The sequence below is a fragment of the Quercus robur genome, chromosome 4 (assembly GCF_932294415.1).
Source record: "Quercus robur chromosome 4, dhQueRobu3.1, whole genome shotgun sequence".
Lineage (NCBI taxonomy): Eukaryota > Viridiplantae > Streptophyta > Magnoliopsida > Fagales > Fagaceae > Quercus > Quercus robur.
In genome coordinates this window covers 64,985,509-64,998,201 of record NC_065537.1, presented here as the reverse complement: position 1 = coordinate 64,998,201, position 12,693 = coordinate 64,985,509, and the positions used below count along the sequence as shown (strand labels likewise).

Genomic DNA, 12,693 nt, shown 5'->3' with positions numbered 1-12,693 from the left:
TTTCACCTTGCCACGTGCCAGACTCTAATTGGCCTATTTGCTTAACATAGGATTAATTTGGGGGAGCCAAGTTCACTGCTCATACCAATACAGAAAGTGAATTAAAAAGGCTAGCAGTAGAATTGTTCTTAAATCAGAAAACCTACAAAAGGGAAGAAGAAAGAGGAATTTTCAATCAACCATAGAGCTATAAGTATGTTTTTGAATCACACAAGTGAATAAATTTTGAGTGAGGATTTTTTTTTAGATAGTTTCAACCTATGACGTCAACTTCTGTTGATTACTTTTTATCATCATACCAAAGATAGTTTCAACCTAGAATTGTTCATGGAGTAAGGTGATAAGGGGAAAAAAAAGACATTTCTATTTGATTATTTGTGTTTGGAATTTGTTGAATTAACAATAATTTTGAATGGGTTGGGTTGGGTTGGGTCGGGTAGAGAGGTTTTTTCAATCCAACCCACTATGATGGGTTAAAAAAAAATCTAACCCAACCCACGTGGATTGGGCTAGACAATTTTTTTTTTTTAATTATTATTATTATTATTATTAAATTGAGCATTAGAATAACGCCACCACAAATAAGGGCAAATTTATAACAAAATAATTCTAAACATGACACCAAAACAACACAAATTATACAAGGAGAACTTAGAGTTTGGGTTTTAATTAGGAATAGGGGCAAAAAAGTAAATAACAAAATTGTATAATATTTTTTTAAATTTTAAATATATATTAAATATAGGTGGGTTGGGTCAGGTTAGGCGGATTTGTGAATCTTATCACCTGAACCCAACTCAACTCACTGTAAAAAAAATCTCACAACCCAACCCAACTCATCAACCTCCTTAAATCGGGTCGGTTTTGGCAGGTTAGTTCCACACCCCTAGTAAAAATACATATTCTCTTATGTAGGAATTTCCATGTAAGATTTTAGAATAACAAAAGTGTTTCGGGCTTAGGCCCATTTGAACGCCATCAGTTTGACTGTATTTGCTTTTGGCTTTGGACTCATCCCATAGTCCAATAAAGCCATCTCGTCTAGTGTTATGACTTGGGCCTTCACTAATTGGCCCAGGCCGTGCAATGTTTATTTGCTTTGTGCTGTTGAGAAGAAAAAAAGAAAGGCCTGGCCCCAAACAGGATTCAAGCCTCTATTCAACATTTCAAATGACCTTTGAAGAAAGAACTAGAGGAAGAAATTCTCTGTAAAACAATTTTCATGGAGATTGTAATATAGCGTAAAATTTTTTGGGGTGTTCATGTATTCTGGACTTTGCCAACATGTATGATCAACCTATATATTGTGTGAAAATGTAAACAACACTCAATTGAAACATATATAAAACATTCATTTAATTAAATTATTTAACAAATTAACAAAATTAACTAGTACGCTTGTGATAAGAAATTATTTAAAAAGGAATTGAAATGGAAGAGTATGTGTATTTTTTTTTTTTTTTTGAGAAAGGAGTATAATTGTGTAATATTAAATCATTTGTAATATAGACAATTATTCTCTCACAGTATTCCTTAGTGTATATGGTCCATACACATTAGTTAATACATTTTTTAAATGTGGATATCAATAAAAAAAAAAAAAAAAGTGTAAATAGGGCATAAAATTATGGACATTGTGTGTATTGAGTGTATACTAACAATTAACAAGTGTGAAACAGTATTTTTTGTTACAGTTTTTAGTTTTCCAATATTTCATTTTGGGCCACCAAAATTTTCTTTTTAAAAGTGTATGAGATTTAGAAATAAAGTTGGGTATAAAAAGTAAGGAAAAGAATCTCTTTTATACATTTCATGAAGATTTTTGTTTTTCAGGTACTATTATTAATTAATTAATTGCCATTCATTCCAAGCAAAATAAACATACGTGATTTTATTCTTGGTCGCAGTTTTGGATTCGAGAGTTAGCCCTCTCCAAAAAAAATATCAAAGGGTAAGAATATTATGTATCATGACCTCTCACAACTCTGCAAAAAATGAGAGTTTTGTTTACTAGATTTGACTTTTTAGTGACTAATAAAATACAATGAACTAAGAAAAATACAACTAATTAGCAAAACAAAATAAAACAAATTAAAAATTATTTTCTCCGACTCTCCCCCATCACTTGTTCATGCCCGAGAGGATATTTAATGCATTTATGCTTCTTAGTTCTTGCTATTATTCATATGATCAACCTCTCTTTCTCAACCAAATTTGAAATCTGCAGAATCTTTGAAGCGGGTGTTAATTATAAATATTTGCTAAGTTGTTGAAACTTTGTGATCTTGAGGAGTACTCCTTTATGAGTTTAGAGAAGAACGAATCTGGCCGTTTAAGCAGCTTTCTTGGAGTGTCATATTTTGCGATTCTTCCTGTTCAAGCAAGAGTTCTTTAGTCATTTTTTCATGGGTAATTGTTAGTGCACACACCATACACACAATTAAAGTCTCGGTTTCAATTCAAAACCTAAAATGTGCGTACGTTGTGTGTAATAAACTTAATAAACAATGCTCTTCTTTCATATATTTTAGTGCATGGTTGTATGTATGTCACGATATTAGTTCAAAAACTGAACTGTGTGAACCCTGTGTGTAATAAATGTGTAACAATCATTGCCCTTCTTTCATATATGTGAGTCCATGGCTGTATGTATGTCATTGCTTATATGTGTGTGTGAATGATACTTGCCTTCACTAAGGACCAAAACAAAATCACTATTATAACTCTGTGGATTCTGTGGGCTATAGTGAGCACTGTCCAATTTTTGAACTCTTGACTAATGATCTTCTGTATCACTCCATCAGTTACAGAATCAACTGAGGTTGTTGCTTCATCTAGTACAAGAATGCTACTCTTCTTTAACAAGGCTCTTCCAAGACAAAATATCTGTCTTTGGCCCACACTCCAATTGTCTTCATTTTCGACCACTGTTAGAGGCATGCATGTTAATGATAGTAAATTAAAGAAAAGGACACAATCAATTATGCAAATACAACAAGTCGATGAACCTGGCCTGTGGAATCCAACTTCTCTTCCTTAGCACGCACTAAATTACCTAGCTGACATTTATCTAAAGCCTGTAAATTTTGGAATTTATTCCAGTGAGCATCTTTCAGATAGATTGATAATGATGATTTTTTTTTTTTTTTTTTTTTTTTTTTTTTAAGGAAACACGGACACAGACACAAGTGCATGTACAAATACAACACCGCAACGAAAGAAATTTTTGAAAAATTATAACATAAAACGGTCGGTATAACATTGGTATGACACATGTATGACACAATACGACACCCCAAATGAAGTGTTTATGCTTCTCAGCTTTTTATTTTTGAGTAATTTATATAATGATCTCTTGTAACTTGTTTTGGAAATTTTGCCCTTTTCTTTTTGGTCTTTAACCTATAATCTACTACAAATATAAATCTTTTGTCCCACTATTTTTGTTTTACTTTATACACCACTAATCATAATATGTCATGTATTTTATTTTATTTTTTATTTTAAATTTTGGCTATTATTTTGTAAGAAAAGTCAAATAAATACATGACAATTTGTGATTAATGAAACATAAAAAGTGGAACATAAGATTTGTATTCATCTACCACCCTTCTTGATCTCTTGACTAATGGTGTTATTAATTGGATAGAAACTATCAGCTTCACTATAAAAGGTGTTGTTTGATAAGAAATTTTTACCTCCCATATTTCACTGTCAGAATATTGTTGTAGTGGGTCTAAGTTTGTTCTAACTGTTCCCTCAAACATTGCTGGGTCCTGTGGTATGACACTAAGCCTTGATCTTAAGTCATGAAGCCCTATCTTGCAAATATCAACATCATCGATTATAATGCTCCCCTCTTTGGGTTCAACAATCTTGAAAATGGCCTGTATGAGGGTTGATTTACCACTCCCTGTCCTTCCTACAACACCAACTTTCTTCCTTCCCAGAATGGTAAATGTTCAGCATAATGGATCTGCATTATAGTCAAGCCAATTGTTTGTATAAGACAATGTAGGGCAACAACTTGTGAAGCTAGGTTGAGGATTTTCATTACATTGACTTTGAACAAAAGCTACAATGTTGTTACTTCTTAGAATTATGTGTACTATCGATGGAAAACGAGAGACTTGGACTATGTCTGGTGCATTAAAGATGAAGATCAAATAGTGTTATTAAAAGACAATGTAGGGCAACAACATTGTTATGGTAGGTTGAGGATTTTCACTACATTGACTTTGAGGCAATAGCTAAAATATCGTTACTTTTTGGAATTATGTGTACTACTGATGGAAAATGAGAGACTTGTACGGTGCATTAAAGGAATGAAGATCAAATAGCGTTAGTAAAAGAAGAGAAAATGAAAGAGAGATGAAAAGGTTAATTTGATAAACTTTTTAATGAAAAGATGTGAAGCGATTTGGATAACTCAATGGCAGATAGAAACCGTATATTTGTTCAAAAATTAGGATGACTAAGGTAAAAAATGCATTAATTAGGATGAAAAAGAGGAAAAAAAAAAAAAAAAAAACCATGGAACCATATGAAATCCCTATTGAAGTTTGGAAGTGCTTCAATGATGTCAATGTATTCTGGTTGACAAGAATTTTCAATAAAATCTCAAGGATTAATAAAATGTTTAGTAAGTGGAAGAGAAGTACTTTAATACCTATTTTCAAGAACAAATGAGATATTCAAAACTATACAAATTGCCACAAAATTAAACTTATGAGTCACATTATGAAACTTTTGGAGGGAGTGATTGAGTATAGGTTTAGATATGAAACAACAATATCAGAGAATCAATTTTGGTTTTATGCTAGAATGATCTATGATGGAAGCTATTTTCTTACTTAGATGTTGATGGAAAAATATTTAGAAGCTTGTAAAGATCTTTATATAGTTTTTATCAACCTAGAGAAAGTATATGATAGGGCCCCTAGAAAGGTTATGTGGTGGGTTTTGGAAAGAAAGAAGTCCCTCTAAAGTATATTAGGTTGATTATAGATATGTATGACGAATTTGTAACTAGTGTGAGAACAAGGGGAGGCATCACATGTGAGTATTCTATCTCTATAGATTTGTATCAACGACTAGCATTAAATCTATATCTCTTTACACTAGTAATGGATGAGTTCACTAAATTGATTTAAGAGAAAGTCCCTTAGTATATGCTTTTGGCAAATGATTTAACTTTAGTGGGTGGAATTAGAAGTGGAGTTACTGTTAATTTAGAAATTTGGGAGACACTTTAGAATCTAGTGGCTTTCGATTAAATAGGACTAAAACGGAATACATGTAATGTCAGTTTAAATTAAGTAGATACAAAGATGAAGAGACAACAAGACTCAATGGTCAAGAGATACAAAAGAGTAGAGTTTTCAATATTTTTGGATCAATAATTCATAAATATGGAGAGATTGGAGAAAATGTGAATTATAGGATAAAAGCAGAGTGGATAAAGTGAAGAAATGCATCAAGAGTATAGTGTGATCATATAATACCTATTATGTTAAAATTAAAAATTTATTAGCCTACTATAAGACCAACTATGCTATGTGGTATTAAATGTTGGGCTGTTAAGAAGTAGGATATTCATAAAATGAGTGTAGTTGAAATGAGAATGTTATGATGGATAAGTGGAAATACACCAAAAATAGGACACGAAATGAAGAAATTCACTTAAAGATAAGGGTAACCTCTATTGATGAAAAGGCGGGAGAAAGTTGCTTAAGATGGTTTGGTCATATGCAGAGGAGAGTGATTAATGCACAGGTAAAAAGTATGAGTTTATTCGAGTTAAGGAAATGAAAGAAGGAAGATAAAGACAAAAAATAACATTAGTAGAAATAGTTAAAAAAGACATGCATGTCAATTAAGAGAGTAACAAAGACCATGTTAGATAAAATAGAATTGAAAAAAAGAATATATACGGCCGTCTTTGACTAATCTTGTTAAGGATCCATAATTGACCCCAACAAATTTAGGACTAATGCTTCGTTATTGTACGGATGGAAAAGTTTATAAAAGTATTTCGACATCTAAACAATATCGAAATTTTAGATCATTCTTCATAGTTTATCCCTGCTATAGAGGCTCACCTGCAAATTTTTAAAGCATATTGTTCCAACTTCTGGCCAGTTATTTGATGGTTTGCTCTCTTCAATCACAAGCGGTGCTTCACTTGTTATGTTTGAGTACTGAAGAATTCTTTTAACTGATATCATCATATTTTCTGCATCGCATATGTTCCATATAACTGAAGCTTGCAAAACATTCAAATTCATTCCATATGTCACTGCCAACCCTGCAATGTCTGTAAAAGTTCCAATTCCGGATTAGTTCTCTCTTTATGACTAAAGTTTTCTTTTCATATCTTTTAAAGAAATTATTTTTGCTTGTAAGAAAATGGGCCACTAATCGAGTAAGCATCTGATGCAATGCATAGTTCACTGCAGTCAGTCCTAATTTCTCTTCCCCAGGAGATTTTCTACCCCTAAGTCTAAAGGGAGCAAATGATTAACATTAATGGATTCTACTTGGAGGTCATTGTAATGCATAGTTTTTAAAAACATTAGTGATACTCACTTGGATTGATAATTCCTTCAGGAAGCGTCACCAGTAAAAACAATGAGAAGGCAAAGATGAAATTGGATAGCAAATTCAGTCGGAAAGAAAACCATTCCATTGCTGACACACTATGAAACCATGGCTTTGAGTGGTTGTTGACAAGACCAACGTTTCCATTGATAAAACGGTCTTCTTGATCAAAAGCACGGATTGTTGTAGCTCCTGATAGTGATTCTGCAAAGTGGTGGAGGATTGGTGCTTGTTGTATACCTGCTAAGCGGGCCAGTTCTCTTGCTGTTCGTATGTAATATTGCTGAAGTAATCACAATTAATTATTGATCAGCATCCATAAAATGGGAGCAATTCATTCACACACAGACACACAGAGAGTTAGGGAGGGAAGGGGGGAGGGACATGCTGTTCTGAAGCTACTTAACAGTAAAATACGGTACTTCTCTTTTGGTAGTATTAGAAATTAACTCAATGGTTCATTAAGTTAGTGTTTTCAAGACATAATTTTGTTTCTTGCAGCACAGTTCTTGTTAACATTATGAGTTTTCAAATGCTTTAGAAATCAAAATTTTTATTTACAAATTTTAAGTAATCATCTCTAGATAGTATATAGATATGGTACAAGAAGTGTCTTACCTGATACCATATGCAGATTGCAGTTACTGGAATGAAAATGACAAATACTTCCTATGCCACCTGAGACATCACTGCAATAGTTGCTAGCATCTGTATTAATGAGAAAGCAAACCATGCTGATTTTATTGCCAATCCTAAGTCTAACACACTTTGATCTGTAGATGCCTGCAGAGGTAAGTACAGGCTGTTAGCCCTCTTGAAAGAACCTTTACAATTATATTGATCATATGTGGGGAGAAAAAGAAAGAATGAAAGATAACTTGAATTTTGTGTCAGTTATTAATTTTTTATTTTTAGTGTTTAGTCTACTACCTCTTGGAAGCTATTATATATGACAAAAGGTTTTAAAGTCATGAGTTAAAATTTTGGCTTATGACTTGAAGTTTTGTCCGATCCAGCAACTTATAATTGACATCTTTTCTTATCTTTCATAGGATGGTTGCACTGAAGTTAGAGGATTCTCCAATGTTGGGACAATCTGCTGGGGTGTGGTTGGAGAGGATAGATAGGTTTTTCCCTTCATCAATTTATTTATTTATTTTTATTTATTTATTTATTTATTTCTATAGGATCCTTATCCTCTAATATTCTACATGTTTTTAACATCATGTTTAACTTTTAACTGATCTGAACATGCTCAAATCTTTTTATTCTGGTTGTTGTATATAACCTTTCAGGTTTTTGTTAGTTGCAAATGCAAATTGTTTTTGTCTAGAATAATTTTTTTTTTAATAATAAATTGTGATATGTGTACTAATTGCATAGATTCAGCCATATTAATTATACCACTAGTAACACCAATGTACAAATTCAATTGAAATCAACATAAATTGTGTCAAAGTGGAAGTTACCTGGTTTCAGATTCTTCCAAATGGGGTTGAATCAAAAAATGCCATTGGTGCCCGGAATATACCATGCAACATGTTTGTGAAAAGCTTTTGTGATGTCCAAATTCCTGCCTTTACTACATAAACAAGCAATATGAAGTTCATTGCCAATTTTGGTTTAGTCTCACTTGTGGGAGGTGAAGCCCATGCCATCCAGTAGTTACTTGCTACTTGTGATACTTGATCTGATAAATGTGCCAAAAGAATGAATGGAACCAGGGCTCCACCTTTCACAATGGTCAAATAAGACCAGTAAACTTCTTTTCCGATGCTTCCTTTCTCTCTTTCTTCATCTTGCACCAATTTACCTCCTTTTTCTGTAATTTCAAAAGAGAGATTATGCTCTGCGTCATGTTGTGTGCGTAGAAGTTCTGCATTTGAAGTTGAATCTGTGTTGGATTCATCATCAGCTATAGGGCTTTGAGATCTACTTAAATTTTCAATTGAGAGGATTGAGTCTAGAGCCTGGCTATGAGCACCAACCAAATAATCAAATCCTATTTTTGCTTCAAAAGTTCTTCAAATTGTCCAGCTTGTACAATTCTTCCATTTTGCATCACCTGTTGAAATTTATGTCAGTTAGTCTGATGAACCACAATCCTCAGCATTGTAGCAAACTCTTGAGATTTTGGAAGTCCTAGTTCTTGAATATCAGGAAAATTATCAGATTATCAATTAATCTTGGAATCATAACATATGATTTTTTTTCCGAACTTTTTTTTTTCAACCTCTTAAATCTATCCTAAAAAAAATATTGTACATCAGTCACATATAATTTCCCACTCTTTTATCTACTTAAATGACTAAATAACAACAAGAGCCGTGAAGTCATGCTTACTAGAATTAGGTCTGCTGCTGGAAGAAACTCAACTTGGTGGGTAACAAAAAGTATAGTCTTGTCTTTAAGAATCCCCATCAGGCATTCCTGCAAAAAGTACAAGAAACAATAATCAATGTTGGAAGTAGGAGAGTGGATGAGCTGTTTAGTTATAGGACCTAATTAAGAGACATTCTCATATTCTAGTTACTAACCTCAAAGAGTTGGGTGCCTGTATGAGCATCAACAGCACTGAAAGGATCATCGAGTAAATATATATCAGCGTCCTGGTAAGCTGCTAGCAATCTGTATCCTTTGCTTCTGTCCTCCACTCATATTTATCCCTCTTTCACCAATCTCTGTTAGATCACCACTGGGGAAAAGTTCAAAATCCTTTGTCAAAGCACATGCTTTAACTGTTTTGTTATACTTAGCACTCTCATACTGATTCCAAAATAGAATATTCTCCCTGATATTTCCTGACAGTATCCATGCAGACTGAGGCACATAAGCCTTTGTACCACTGATCTTCACTGTCCCTGACAGCTTTTCTATATCTCCAAGCACACATGAGAGCAGGCTTGACTTCCCTGATCCCACAGTCCCACATATTGCTACTTGCATTCCCCTCTTCACTTTTAACTGTATTCCTTCCAGAGTTGGATTCCTTGACTCAGGATCCCAGCTAAATCTCCCACCATCAATCTCAATGTCAAATTCAGTTTGATCTTTTGGAATATACTCAATGGCATCCTTTTGAATTTCATCCTCCTGGAGGTAGGAGGTTATTCTATCAGCTGAGACTTTTGCTTGTGCAATCGCAATCAGTAAGTCAGGCAGGTCTTCAATAGGGCGTTGTAGCATTCGGAAGGTGGCCAAAGCAGATAAGACTCTTCCTGCTGTGAGTTCAACCCCCATTAGCATACATGCCCCAAAAGTTACCATAGAGATAAATGCAGGTGATCCCCAGAAGATAAAAGATGAAAGTGCTGACAGTCTTGGTGATTTCCATAACTAACCATACTTTATTGTCCTCGAGCTTTCTAACCTTTGAAGGAATTCACTGTCCCATGCTTGAAGTTTAATAGTCTTCATATTTTGAAGAACTTCTGAAGTGGCTTTCATCCTATTGTCCTTGGCTTCCATGAACTTAGATTGGTATCTCTTCTGGACTCTTGTAATGGTTATATTGCAAGCCATAACTATTAAAGTTGTGGCTAATGCAGCAAATGACCCCAAACCTAGATTTGTATGTAGAATGTAGATTTCTAAGGATATTTGTACCAGAAACATCCATATTATGTTTAAGTACCAAATGAAGTCTATGATTCTTCGGATATCTACACTCATATAGTTGATGATCTCTCCGATAGTGTGGTTTTGGAGGGATGGACTTGACAGGAGTAAGCCTTTCTTGTATATACGAGATATCAAAGCAGCTTTAAGGCGAAGGCCTAGCTGGCATGCCCCAAAAATCCATTGCCTCTGTGCTATTGTCTCAACAACATTGGCAACTAAAAAGGCTAGGGCCAGAAGGTACCCAGCCTCTAAACTCTTGGTTCTCTTCTCAGTTAGGAAATGTACAAAGTCATTGATGAGGTATGGGCCAACACAAGATGCTACAGCACTAATCACTGCAAACAATGCATTGATTGCTACTTTCTTCCTGATAAACAAAAAGATTGCCTTATAGATGGATGGATTTGTAGTTCCATCTTTCTCCTTAACTTGTTTCAGACTCTCATCAAAGGAATGGGAGAGAAATCTTGCTGAGTCCTTGATATCAACATCTGGAATTTCCTCCTGTTCGAGGGGTTTCTTAAATCCAACAGCAAAGAGTGGATTGAGCCAAGAGAAGGTTATGAGTTGGACAAGAGTAGCTTTGCTGTATAACGATATCCTCTTGTATTCTGAATGTTCATCAGTTTTTCCATTGAGAAGTGGTTCGGCAATGCCATTGGGGACACTAAAGATGATGCCTGTCTTCCCTCGGATTGAAAAGGCCAAGAGGCATGTAGAAGCAAGCAGGCCAAGGTAGTCTGCATAGTCGCTTACTCCAAGTTTTCCACTGTTTATAACTCTGAAATGGGTATCAAGAGCTGTGCAGATAATCGACAACAAGAAGCTGCAAAGCCACCATGCTCTTAGTAACCAGGGGAACATGATGTACTTTTTATTTGGGAATATGTATTCAGTAACAATTGTAGTTGCCCATGATAGCACTTGCATAATTTCTGAGGAAAAAGCTCGTGCTTTAGAGTTGCATTGAGTTCCACTACCCTTTAGCAGCATCATTAGCATTAGGAAGTGGTGCAATGAAGGAGCAATTCTGATGTGTGCTAGCTTATGTTCACACCAGCTGAAGAGCCTTTAAAGTTAATTTGTAATGACTAGTTTGGGACCTAAGTTCTTCACTTTTTTTTTCTACTCCCTTTTTATGGATCGGCCACTTCAGGAAGTTTATTTCTAATTCTTTTTCTTTTTGATTTCAAAGTTTATCTCTAGTTTTGGCAATTAAAACGGTGGGTAAATTTGTATACCCTATATTTTAAGCATGTAGTTAAGTTACACTCCATAGTTTCAAAAGTATGATTTTTTATTTTTTTTTAAATTTATGAATGAAAAATATACTGAGATTCAAGAGTAAATATAGTATGAAAAATAAAACTAAAATCAATATTAACAATATATAATCAAAGGAAAAAACATAAAATAGTTATTTCTCAATATATTTTAACTCAATCGTTTATCAAAAAGAAATTTAATGTTCTTTTAAATCTCAAAAATAATGTGATTATGTATATACTAAATTTGAAGTAATTTCTCTTTTGATGTACAAAATCAAGAAGTCATTTAAACAATCATATATATATATATATATATATATTTTTTTTTTTTGGCAAAACCTAGTTTTGACAATATTAGTGACTAAAAATGCTCTTCTTGTAGTTATAGTAGAAAAAAAGAGCAAGTATAACAACAATAACTCTATAAACAAGTTGGTAGATTATTGATCTTTAATCCCTACAAATCATTTGGAACCATTAAAAAAGAAATGACAAAAAAGAAAAGAAAAAAGATGTTGTGGGGCCCGGCCCAAAAATGATGGGCTATTCCAAACTCAGGCCCAGCCGAGGAGCGTCCTGGCCGAAGAGAAGCCTCATATGAAGCGTTACTCAATCCCAATAGCGCCAAGGAAACCTGTCCGAGGAGTAACTCCTCCTCGGACATCAGAGGCCCAAACGAAGAACTTTCCCCAGCCGTTTCAGCTCATCTTCACAACATATAAAAAGAATTAAATCCAAAATATCTCATGGAAGGCTACCACCACATTAATTGCGCCCCAACCACCCTCTTGGCCGCATTAATGAGGAAAAGACACCTGAACAGTACCGCCTTGGCCTCTGCAACTCACAAAGGGACTGATGAGGGCGTCTGATGGGACAGGTGCTCAAGTGGATGCTTAGATGATCAACAGGTGTAAGGTTGAGATGAAAAGAAGGGAACTATATAATGTAGTGGAGTCCCTTAAAGAGGGGGGGAGAACTGTATGAGGAAAAAGGAAATAAAATCATACTTGAGAAAGATCCATTCTTGTGTTTTTATTTTCTTTTTGCAAACAACACTATCCATGCATTAGACCGAACAAGTTCACTGAGGCTAAGTTCTTTGACCCATCCTCTACAAATATTTATTGTGGGTTGCGCTTTGGGCCGAGGCCTAATCAACATAAGTTGGGCCAGGAAAATCGTGCAACCACAATTGGCGCCG

The 12,693-nt window shown here is 34.4% G+C and overlaps 1 pseudogene; it reads right to left on the bottom strand.

Moving 5' to 3' along the window:
* Nucleotides 1-2,244: 2,244 nt before the first annotated feature.
* Nucleotides 2,245-11,223, bottom strand: LOC126724518 (putative ABC transporter C family member 15; annotated as a pseudogene).
* Between the last annotated feature and the right edge of the window lie 1,470 nt (nucleotides 11,224-12,693).